General features: G+C 38.6%; 1 pseudogene across 1 annotated transcript; it reads right to left on the reverse strand.

Annotated features, from left to right (window-relative positions):
- Positions 1 to 6,711: 6,711 nt before the first annotated feature.
- LOC309978216 (N-alpha-acetyltransferase 50-like) lies at positions 6,712 to 7,207 on the reverse strand (annotated as a pseudogene). Its single transcript has one exon. The product of its transcript is annotated as an N-alpha-acetyltransferase 50-like (transcript).
- Between the last annotated feature and the right edge of the window lie 2,871 nt (positions 7,208 to 10,078).

Here is a 10,078-nt window from a genome sequence, read left to right on the forward strand (position 1 = left end):
GCAGGGTCATCTCTCTGAGACTGAATAGAATCCTTCTTTGCCTCTTCCTAGCTTCTGCTGGTGACTGCCAATCCTTGGTACTCTTGGCTTGCAGCTGCATCATTTTAATTTCTGCCTCTGTCCTCACATGGCATTCTCCCTGTGTGTCTCTGTCATCGCACAGTGTTTTCATCTTCTTAAAAGGACACCAGTTACATTGTATAAGAGCCCGCCCTTTGCTTGTTGACATTTGCAAAGACCCTAATTCCTAATGTCGCATTTACAGGTTACTTGGTGTTAGGACTTCAACATATCTTTTTGGAGGATACAATATAACTCATAACAGAGACCAAATAATAACTCCTATTATCAGGGAATACCATGCCTCAGGAAGTCTACAGTTTGCCCCCTCCAACAACTCAGGTTGCTTTTCATACCTTGGAAACTCAGCACAAGGGATTGATGTTGGCAATCCTCGAAGTCTTTCTGCAGAAGGTGAGCTGGAAGAAACTACAATGCTGCACTCAAGAAGCTGGATAAATCCTCTCTGATTTTCACCAATAGTTTACTGGGCATTATCTAAATTTACAAGGATGGATCCAGGGGCAGATTAGTAAAAGCCCTTTGTCATCTCTACTTTTGTGGCAGCCTTTTTGCCTAGAAATCAAGCACAAGTAAGAGAAAAAGTAGGTGGATGGCAAGGACAGTTTCTCAGATATTGGCAGTAACAGCAACTCAGTTTTGGGAAAATATGGAGAAAGATAAAGAAGGCAAAAAGAAATTTAAGACCTCAGTGTTAGCTTTTCAGTTAAAATTATTCACAAAGGAAAGAGACCCTTATCTGAAGTCATCAACTCATAAGAGGGAGTCCCCTAATGTAAAGTCAATATGTCACTATTATAAGAAGATGGGGCCCTAGAGAAATGGATGCCAGAAGAGATTGAAGAATATGCAAGGGATGGAAACCAACTCTGAAGCTTTACAACTGCATCAAAGAGACTACCCCCCAGGAAATCACACAGGAAATAACTGGCAAGTGGTGCAAACTAATGAGCAAAATTGGCATAATGGGGGAAACTTGGAGCTGAGAATGGGAAATACTTATATGTCTGTTTCTTTTCCCTGCCTTAATCTTTCCCTGGCTGTTCTTATGGATACTGGAGGCACATGTTCTGTATTTTCTAATGATCTTTCTCATTTTTCCTTTACCTATAAAAATATTCAAGTTGTGGGTACCTCTGCACTACATTTTACCTGTTCTTCTCCTCTAAGTTTCCTGTGCAAATAAGTCATCTGTTAGAGGAACATGCTTTTCTTTTGTCTCTTGTTGTGCCTCTTAATCTGATGGGACGGGACCTGATCTGTAAACTAAGGGCTATCATATTCTATACTCTAGATGGAGATTTTGGTAAATATGTCCTTCTGAAACAAAAGAAGGACAGGATAGAGTGACAGTCTCACCTAAAAAAGTTCTGGAAAAGCACTCTGAATTATAGGAAATAGATTCATCTTTAGGAATTAGGATTTAGGAATCCTATGAACAAATGACACCTTTAATAAAAAGGATTAATACTAATGTTATAGCTTACAACAAATGAAAACCATGGCCATGGTCACAATATCCTCTCTCTTTAGCTCCAATACAAGAACTAGAACCTGCAATTACATAACTAGAAAGATGGGACATAATAAAAAAAGGGGGGGGGCATTTGCCATGTACCTATAAAGAGGAAGGAAAATTTGACATGAAATTTCAACTTATAAATTTGTACAAGAAGTTAGTCATTTCTCTGACATCTTTTTTCCGGTTGTGGAGCACAGTCTCCGGACACGCAGGCTCAGCGGCCATGGCTCATGGGCCTAGCCGCTCCGCGGCATGTGGGACCTTCCCAGACCGGGGCACGAACCCGTGTCCCCTGCATCAGCAGGCAGACTCTCAACCACTGCGCCACCAGGGGAGCCCTCTCTGACATCTTTTATATCCATCCCTGCTATCTTTTTTTAAAAATAAATTTATTTATTTATTTATTTGGTTGCATTGGGTCTTTGTTGTGTGCACAGGCTTCTCATTGGGGTGGCTTCTATTGTTGCAGAGCACAGGCTCTAGGCGCGTGGGCTTCAGTAGTGTGGCACGCAGGCTCAGTAGTTGTGGCTCACGGGCTTAGTTGCTCCGTGGCATGTGGGATCTTCCCAGACCAGGGTTTGAACCTGTGTCCCCTGCATTGGCAAGCAGATTCTTAACCACTGAGCCACCAGGGAAGTCCCCCTGCTACTATCTTAACCTCTATACCTGCATCTCCTAAATATTTTTCTGTAGGGGACTTATTTTTAGCTTTCTTTTCTCATCTTTAGCTGAGGAATCACGGTTCTTCTTTGTGTTTACCTATGGAGGCTTTCAATATTTGTGGCAATGAATCTCTCAGAGATTTGCCTATTATATATTCTCTAGATATTTATAAAAGAACTTGAAGAAGTTCCTTCGTGGCCCATGCTAGTTCAATACGTGAATGATTTATTGATAATTGTTAAGACTTTAAATGCCTATAAAGAAAATGCTTTGGCTTTCATAATATTTTTAGCTGCTGAAGCACATAAAACCTTCCTAGATAAATTTTAGTATCGTTAAATTGAAGTCAAATATTTGGGACATTTCATATTAGTCAATAGACAAAAGGTAGTTCCATTACAAAGTCAGCCTATTTATAAATGAAGTAAACTACTATGAAAAAAAAACCACTCCACCAATTTGGGGGGTTGGTTGGGTATTGCACGCAATGTATCTCTGCATTTTCTGAAAATACTAACCATCTCTTTGAGATGTCACATCGTGCATCACCAGAACCTTTACAGTAGTCCAAAGAAGCTAGAGAAGCCTTTTAAACACTTAGCCCAAAGGTATTAGGAGTTCCTAACTTTGACAAAATATTCCACCTTTTTTGTAATGATAATAAGGGAGCACTTAAGAAAGTGGTGTACTTTCTTAAAAGTTAGGCTCTGATTATAGGCTTATTGCTTACTTTTATGTGTTGTTGGATTCTTTTGTTCTAGAGATGCCAGGATGTTTATAAGCCTTAGCAGCAGTTGGTATTCTAGTTGAAAAGTCTCAGGCTTTGACTCTGGAACATTTAACTTACTTATATGCACCTCATGCTGTTACTGCTATTTTATAAATTCATAAGATACAACATTGTCACTGTGCCACTGGACTAGGTATGAACAAGTCTTATTGTCTAATCCTAATGTTATTCTAGGAAGGTGTAACCTTTTGAACCCAGCTACTCTGTTGCCAAATCCTGACCAAATAGCAGACAATGATTCCCTCACAGTTATAGCAGAAGATATTCAAAGTTTGCCTGACTTATCTGATATTCCTATTCCTAATCTTGATTTAATATTGTTCACGGATAGAATTTGAGTGAGAGACACACAGGGAAATAGAAAAGCATCATATACAGTAGTCAGTCCTCATGAGGTTTTAGAGGCTTATCCTCTCCCAAATATAAAGTCAGCCCAAGAAGTAGAATTCCTAGCTCTCTCTCTCTTTCTTTCTTTTTTTTTTTTTTACCAGAACATCAGGTAAGTTTATTTCAGATGTAACAGCAATGTTAAAATCAACAAGTTTAAATCTTAACTGCACCAAGTAAACTCAGCCATTTAAGTATTTTTAAAGTTATTCCCTCCAAAAAACTGAGGGAGTTTTTCTTTTCCACCCCATATACCATGGTTTCCCAATAGTTCTATTTTTGGAGGACTTTCAGTTGATGAGTAAACTGCTTTGGGGATAATTCTGAACTTCTTTCTCCAAATAAAAACTAATCTGGACCAATTATATATTGCATAGATTTCTCTGCAGATTCTTTTCTTTAGAACCTAATGCCATTACCATACAATATAATTTTTACCTATTTGCCCCACAGAAAATCTATCTGCCGTGAAAAATATAATGGATATATCCTGTGATCTTCCAGTTAATAGAATTGTTTTACCTCAATGATAATTTTTATCAAAATAACCAACTGAACATGGGACATTATTTCAGTCTTTACCGACTCATAGGCACACGAACTAGTGTCCAGCTTCTACCTCTTCTACATCCTCCTCTTCCATAAGTGGATGGAATTATTTCATGTAAGTTTGATGTAGGACAATTCACCCTTTACAAACACAATTTAGATTAAAGCCAGTGACTAGTGTGGAAAAAGAAACACTAAAATGATAGGGAGCCTACACAGTTCAAAATTTAATATTTTTTCCTCCATAAATAATATGTACTTAATTGTCATGAGGCAGCTATTTGGTTTTCATTAAATACATTTAGGGATACATTCATAGGACTGATTAGATAGTCTAGGTGAAATGGTTATAGAAATAGAGGCAGTGTCATTTCACAAAACTCATTTATATATCAAAATCTATTTTGATATCTGAAGTTTACAAAAAGGCTGAATTTTCAAACTAATTATACCTTCTGTAACTCAGGCACTCTTCTCTTAGCAAGAGCAAGCTGAAGTTTATCCGTGAAGGTAAAGGTGCTTAATGCTAAACTTTTCTTCTAAGCTTAGATTTGGACTGCTTAAGAAACTGATACCCAAGAAACCAGCATGGTCTTTCTACATTTTTACTATCTTGAGATTATAACCCTATAAACTCATTTATCAACTATCTTCCTTTTCTATATTATTCTTCACACTCAGCTAAGACTGTTGAAGTCTACTGTACCTTGTTTTTTTTTTTTTTTAAAAGGGCTTCAAATGCTTGGCTTTTTATTTATTTATTTATTTATTTATTTATTTTTGGCTGTGTTGGGTCTTCATTTCTGTGCGAGGGCTTTCTCTAGTTGTGGCAAGCAGGGGCCACTCTTCATTGCGGTGCACGGGCCTCCCACTATCGCGGCCTCTCTTGTTGTGGAGCACAGGCTCCAGATGCGCAGGCTCAGTAGTTGTGGCTCACGGGCCTAGTTGCTCCGTGGCATGCGGGATCCCCCGAGACCAGGGCTCGAACCCATGTCCCCTGCATTAGCAGGCAGATTCTCAACCGCTGCACCACCAGGGAAGCCCTGTACCTTGTATTTTTACATTCTCAAATAAGAACTTAAGATTATAAAATGTGCATGAACATTGTGTAAAATAATTTTGTCATTCAACAACATATATGAAGAGATGAAACTTTTATGCCAGAATTTACATAAGAGGATAAATATTATGAATCAACATTCCTTTTAAAGTCAAATGACAGAAAATGCAAGCCCTGTGCATTGTTTTAAAGTCTAATGAAAACACTTCTTGGGCCACCAGTATTGGCAATGTAGAAAATTTTAAATATTGGAGATGGGATTATGGAGGAAAACATGAAAATTTCAGATGTCTTCTATCTTACAAAAAGTTATCGACCCATCAAAGCCACTCATTATGTGCCAGAAAACGATCTGGCATAAACCAGTCCTGTCAGTAGAGGAGGTCACAGTGACATTTACGTTATTAATGCTTCTAGACTTCTACTTTTTTCCAAGAATAGAAGCAATATGTTTAACAATTCCCCCACCCCCAAATTCTTAAACTCAATATCACAGGCACAGAATGTAAGCAAATCTGGGATGTTCTCCAACAGATAAGCAATAGCACAGCTATGTTATTCTCAAAAATACTGTCTAGATATTCTTTCCTCTAAAATCAAATGCTCAGTGGCCACACTTCTAACAGTCTGCATTAGCTGATATTAAATTCATTTGTTGTGCCATAAGTCCATCTAAGCTTCCTTTTAGGTATTTTTTAGTATGTCCAAGAGACAATGCCTGCTTCGGGTTTATTTAGGGGCACTCACCTATGAGGACATCAACTCCATTTTTAAGGTCTGACTACCTATTGTGGGTTTACTGAAGAAAGAGGACAGGAGAAAAAAAAGCAAATCACAACAAACCTCTTTAGGTCAGTTAAAGGCCATATCTCCAGCTGGGATATTAAAAATTAATCTCACCAGCCCACACTCTAAAAGTTAATGCCACTTCTAACAATCAACAGCAAGAAAAATAAACCTGATAACAACCAGCCCACTCATTAGCAAAAATCAGTTTAACTCAAATGCTGAGACAAAAGTATAATACTACCTACTCAAACTGTCCCACCTACCCTCAGCCGCCAGCGAGGAAGGAAGAAATAACTGCTTAACAGAACAAAATAAGCTTAGTATTTCTTACAAGGATAACAATGGTCCAACTTCTGAGATAATACTCAGAAGGACAAAAGGTGGAGTGAAGGCAATGTATAGGGATTGGTATCCCACAAAATCTTGAAAAACCCAAAGTACCACAAACACGCTAAACTTGTCTATGAGTTAGAGAACAAGATATTGCTGCTGCTGCTTTTTGTCCTTTGAATTATACAGTATTTTGTAGACTCTGCCCTTCAATGTGAAAGCAGGACATTAAAAGAAATGAAATTGACACAAGTTTTTGGGACCATATATCTTATCTGTGAAACTAGACAGATCTATTTATACCTTCTCCTTCCTACAGTCAAACCACCTCACAAAAATAAGAAAACTAAAACAATCCAAACATGATTAATAAGTCCTTAAAAGTTTAAAACCTTTAGAGGAAAGGGAAGGAGTTTTGAAAGGAGGAAAAACAAGAACAAGGAAGGGGGAAAGCTTTAAAAGAAAGAGGGGGGTGGGGAATCAATGGGCATCTCTTTTATTTGGCGACAAGCAAGTGCAAGAAAGTTCATCTGTAATTTGTTAGTTGTCTGTCTTTTGCACATGTGCGTTCTGGCCAGAAGGGACTTTGAGGTTTTCCTGCATCTGCGGGCTCTATCCACTTATAGTAATTCTTCTTTGTCTCAATAATCTCAAAGCCAAACTTTCTGTAGAGGTCAATTGCAGACTCATTGCTGATCTGGACATGCAGATAGATGTTGTCAAAAGTGCCAACTTTTTCACAGATGTTTAAGACATGATTTAACATTTTAGTTCCTATTCCTAGCCTTCGGTATGGTACCAGACACCCTAGTGTCATGATGTAAAGTCTCTTCTGATTCTGTGAATGATTCACCCTACAACATACTGCGCCTGCAGCAATATCATTGAAATAGGCAAATTTTGCTAGCTCGCCAACCTCCAGCACATCCTTATAGAACTTGTCATTGTAGCTGACTGAAAAGATGACCTGGTTTAATCTCTACAACTGTTTAATATTGTGTGGTGTCACATCTCCCAGCTCGATCCGCCCTTCCATCTTCCCGGCTTGCTGAGGCCGTTGTTACCACCGATATCAACACCGTTGTTGTCGCCGCCCTGAGCTCTCCGCACCCTCAGCTCGGGCCACTCAACCCCCCACAAGCCGCCCTCCTCGCCTAGGGCAGGGAGCTGAGCTGGTGACGGAGGCCTCGAGAGTCGAGCGCGCCTCTATCTCCACAAGCGCACACGGGGCACTCGCCTCCCATCCGCCGCCGCCGCCAGCCAGACCCGCCGCTGCGCTGTGAACTTTCACCGGAACTACTAGCTCTTATACAAACTTTTAAATTAGCCACCAATCTTAAGGTGAATATCTATACTGATAGTAAATATGCATTTGGTATCTGTCATGCTATGGAACAAATGTGGAGGAATAGAGGGAACTTTCTCATAGCAGTAGTAACTGAAATATCACACTAGAAACGTAATTGCTGATTTATTAGTCACCCCCGCTTCTCCAACAGATTTCTGAAATTCATTGTAGAACTCATAACAGACAACAACATGACATATCTAAAGGAAATTAATTTGCACATCAAGCCACAGAAAGGGCTACTTAGGTCTTGACTGGGGAAATTGAAGCCCCATTACTTCTATCCAAGAACTCTTATTTACAATTTCAGAAATACACAACTCCACAAGATTTAGAAAATTGGAAACCAAGGAGAGCTATGAAGAATATCATAGGAATATGGGAATTACACTCTAGGAGTATTTTTGCATCTCACTTATTATATGCTTGGATGGCTTTTTCATGACACCAGCAACCTTATTCAAACAAAAGGAGTATACTGAAAACCTTGGAATTGTACCACATTTGGAATAAGGGTCAAATAATTCAAGAAATAATACAAAGGTGTGCTGCTTGTCAGAAAAATTATTTACAGGAAACACTTAAGGTAAGGCAAATAAGTCTACTGAGGACATTGTTACCTGGGATCTGGTGGCAAATAGACTTTATAGAGTGTCCTAATCCATTTGGGCTGCTATAAGAGAATACTGCACAGACTGGGTGGCTTATAAACAACATAAACTTATTTCTCATGGGTCTGGAGTCTGGGAAGTCCAAGATTAAGGTGCTGGCAGATTCAATGTCAGGTGATGGTCCACTTCTTTTTTCATAAACGGCTTTCTTCTTGCTGTGTCCTCACGTGGCATAAGGGGCGAGAGAGCTCTATGGGGTCTCTTTTATAAGGACACTAATTTCATTCATGATGTCTCCACCCTCATGCCCTAATTATCTCCCAAAGACCCTCTTCCAAATACCATCACATTGGTGATTAGGTTTCAACATAAGAATTTGGGGAGAGCACATTCTGTTGATAGCATAGAGCTTTCACCTTCAGAAGGCAGAAGAGATTGATCAGTAATGTTGTATATGATGTCTGGATTGCCAGAAGTGTTCCTAGCAGCTAAAGCAGATGCTCAGTGTTTCAAGGACTTACTGAATTATAACATCCCAACCTTTGGAATTTCTGAATATCTGGAGTCTGATAGGGAAAGTCATTTCATTTCTATGCTTATGTAGGAGCTCTGTAAACACTAAACCAATAATTTGCTATACTCTTTATCATACTCAGTCTTCTGGACAAGAAGAACAAATGAACTATAAAGAATTCTTTGACTAAATAATATCAAGCCATCAGCTTACAATGGCCCAGAGCTTCACCTTTGGTTTTATTAAAAATAAGGTCAACTTCCTCTGGCAGGCATGATATTTCTCCCTTTGAGTTATTGTTTGGAAGATTTATGAACTTAGAGTTTAAGTATAATCCCTTATCTGATATAATGGAAAAAACTCATGATCAAATATAAAACTTAGAGGGTTTGCTGTTTTTCTGGCCACATTACACTAGTGTGTGTGGCCAGATGCTGGAAAAATTCCCCTGAAGAGGTGTGCCATTGATATCGACCAGGAAATAAAGTCTATATCAGAAAAAGGATTGTCACAACTGTTATGTAAAGAAGCTAAAGATGGCCCCTATGTTTACTTATTCACAACAGACTTGGACCATAAGCTCAAAAGCCTACCAGTACCAAACTCAAATTTTACATATCCAATTTTTATTTCATTTTATTCAGAGTGTTGGGACTTTTTTAATTTAATTTTTATTTTATGCTGGAATATAGTTGTTTTATAAGGTTGTGTTATGTTCAGGTGTACAGCAAATTAGTTCAGTTATATGTATACATATATCCATTCTTTATCAAATTCCTTTCCCATATAGGTTATTACGGAATTTTGAGTAAAGTTCCCTGTGCTATGCAGTAGATTCTTGTTGGTTATCTATTTTATATATAGTAGTGTATCTATGTTAATCCCAAACTCCTAATTTATTCCTCCCACTCACCTTTTCCCTTTGGTAACCATAAGTTTATTTTCTAAGTCTGTGAGTCTGTTTCTGTTTTGTAAATAAGTTCATTTGTATCATTTTGAAGATTCCACATATGAGTGATATCATATGATATCTATCTCTGTCTGATGTACTTCTTTCTAGGTCCATCCATGCTACTGCAAATGGCATTATTTCATTCTTTTTAATGGCTGAGTAACCTTCCATTTTATATGTGTCCCCTATGGTTTTTTTTAAAGCTATATTTTTTTAATCTTTATTGGAGTATAATTGCTTTATAATGTTGTGTTAGTTTCTGCTGTACAACAAAGTGAATCAGCTATATGTATACATATATCCCCATATCCCCTCCCTCTTGAGCCTCCCTCCCACCCTCCCTATCCCACCCCTCTAGGTCGTCATAAAGCATCGAGCTGCCCAATTTTATTTTATTTTTTTGGCCACAACTTGTGGCATGAGGGGATCTTAGTTCCCTGACCAGTGATGGAACCTGTGCCCCCTGCATGGGAAACGTGGAG

This window comes from Leucopleurus acutus (assembly GCF_964270905.1).
Source record: "Leucopleurus acutus genome assembly, chromosome: X".
NCBI lineage: Eukaryota > Metazoa > Chordata > Mammalia > Artiodactyla > Delphinidae > Leucopleurus > Leucopleurus acutus.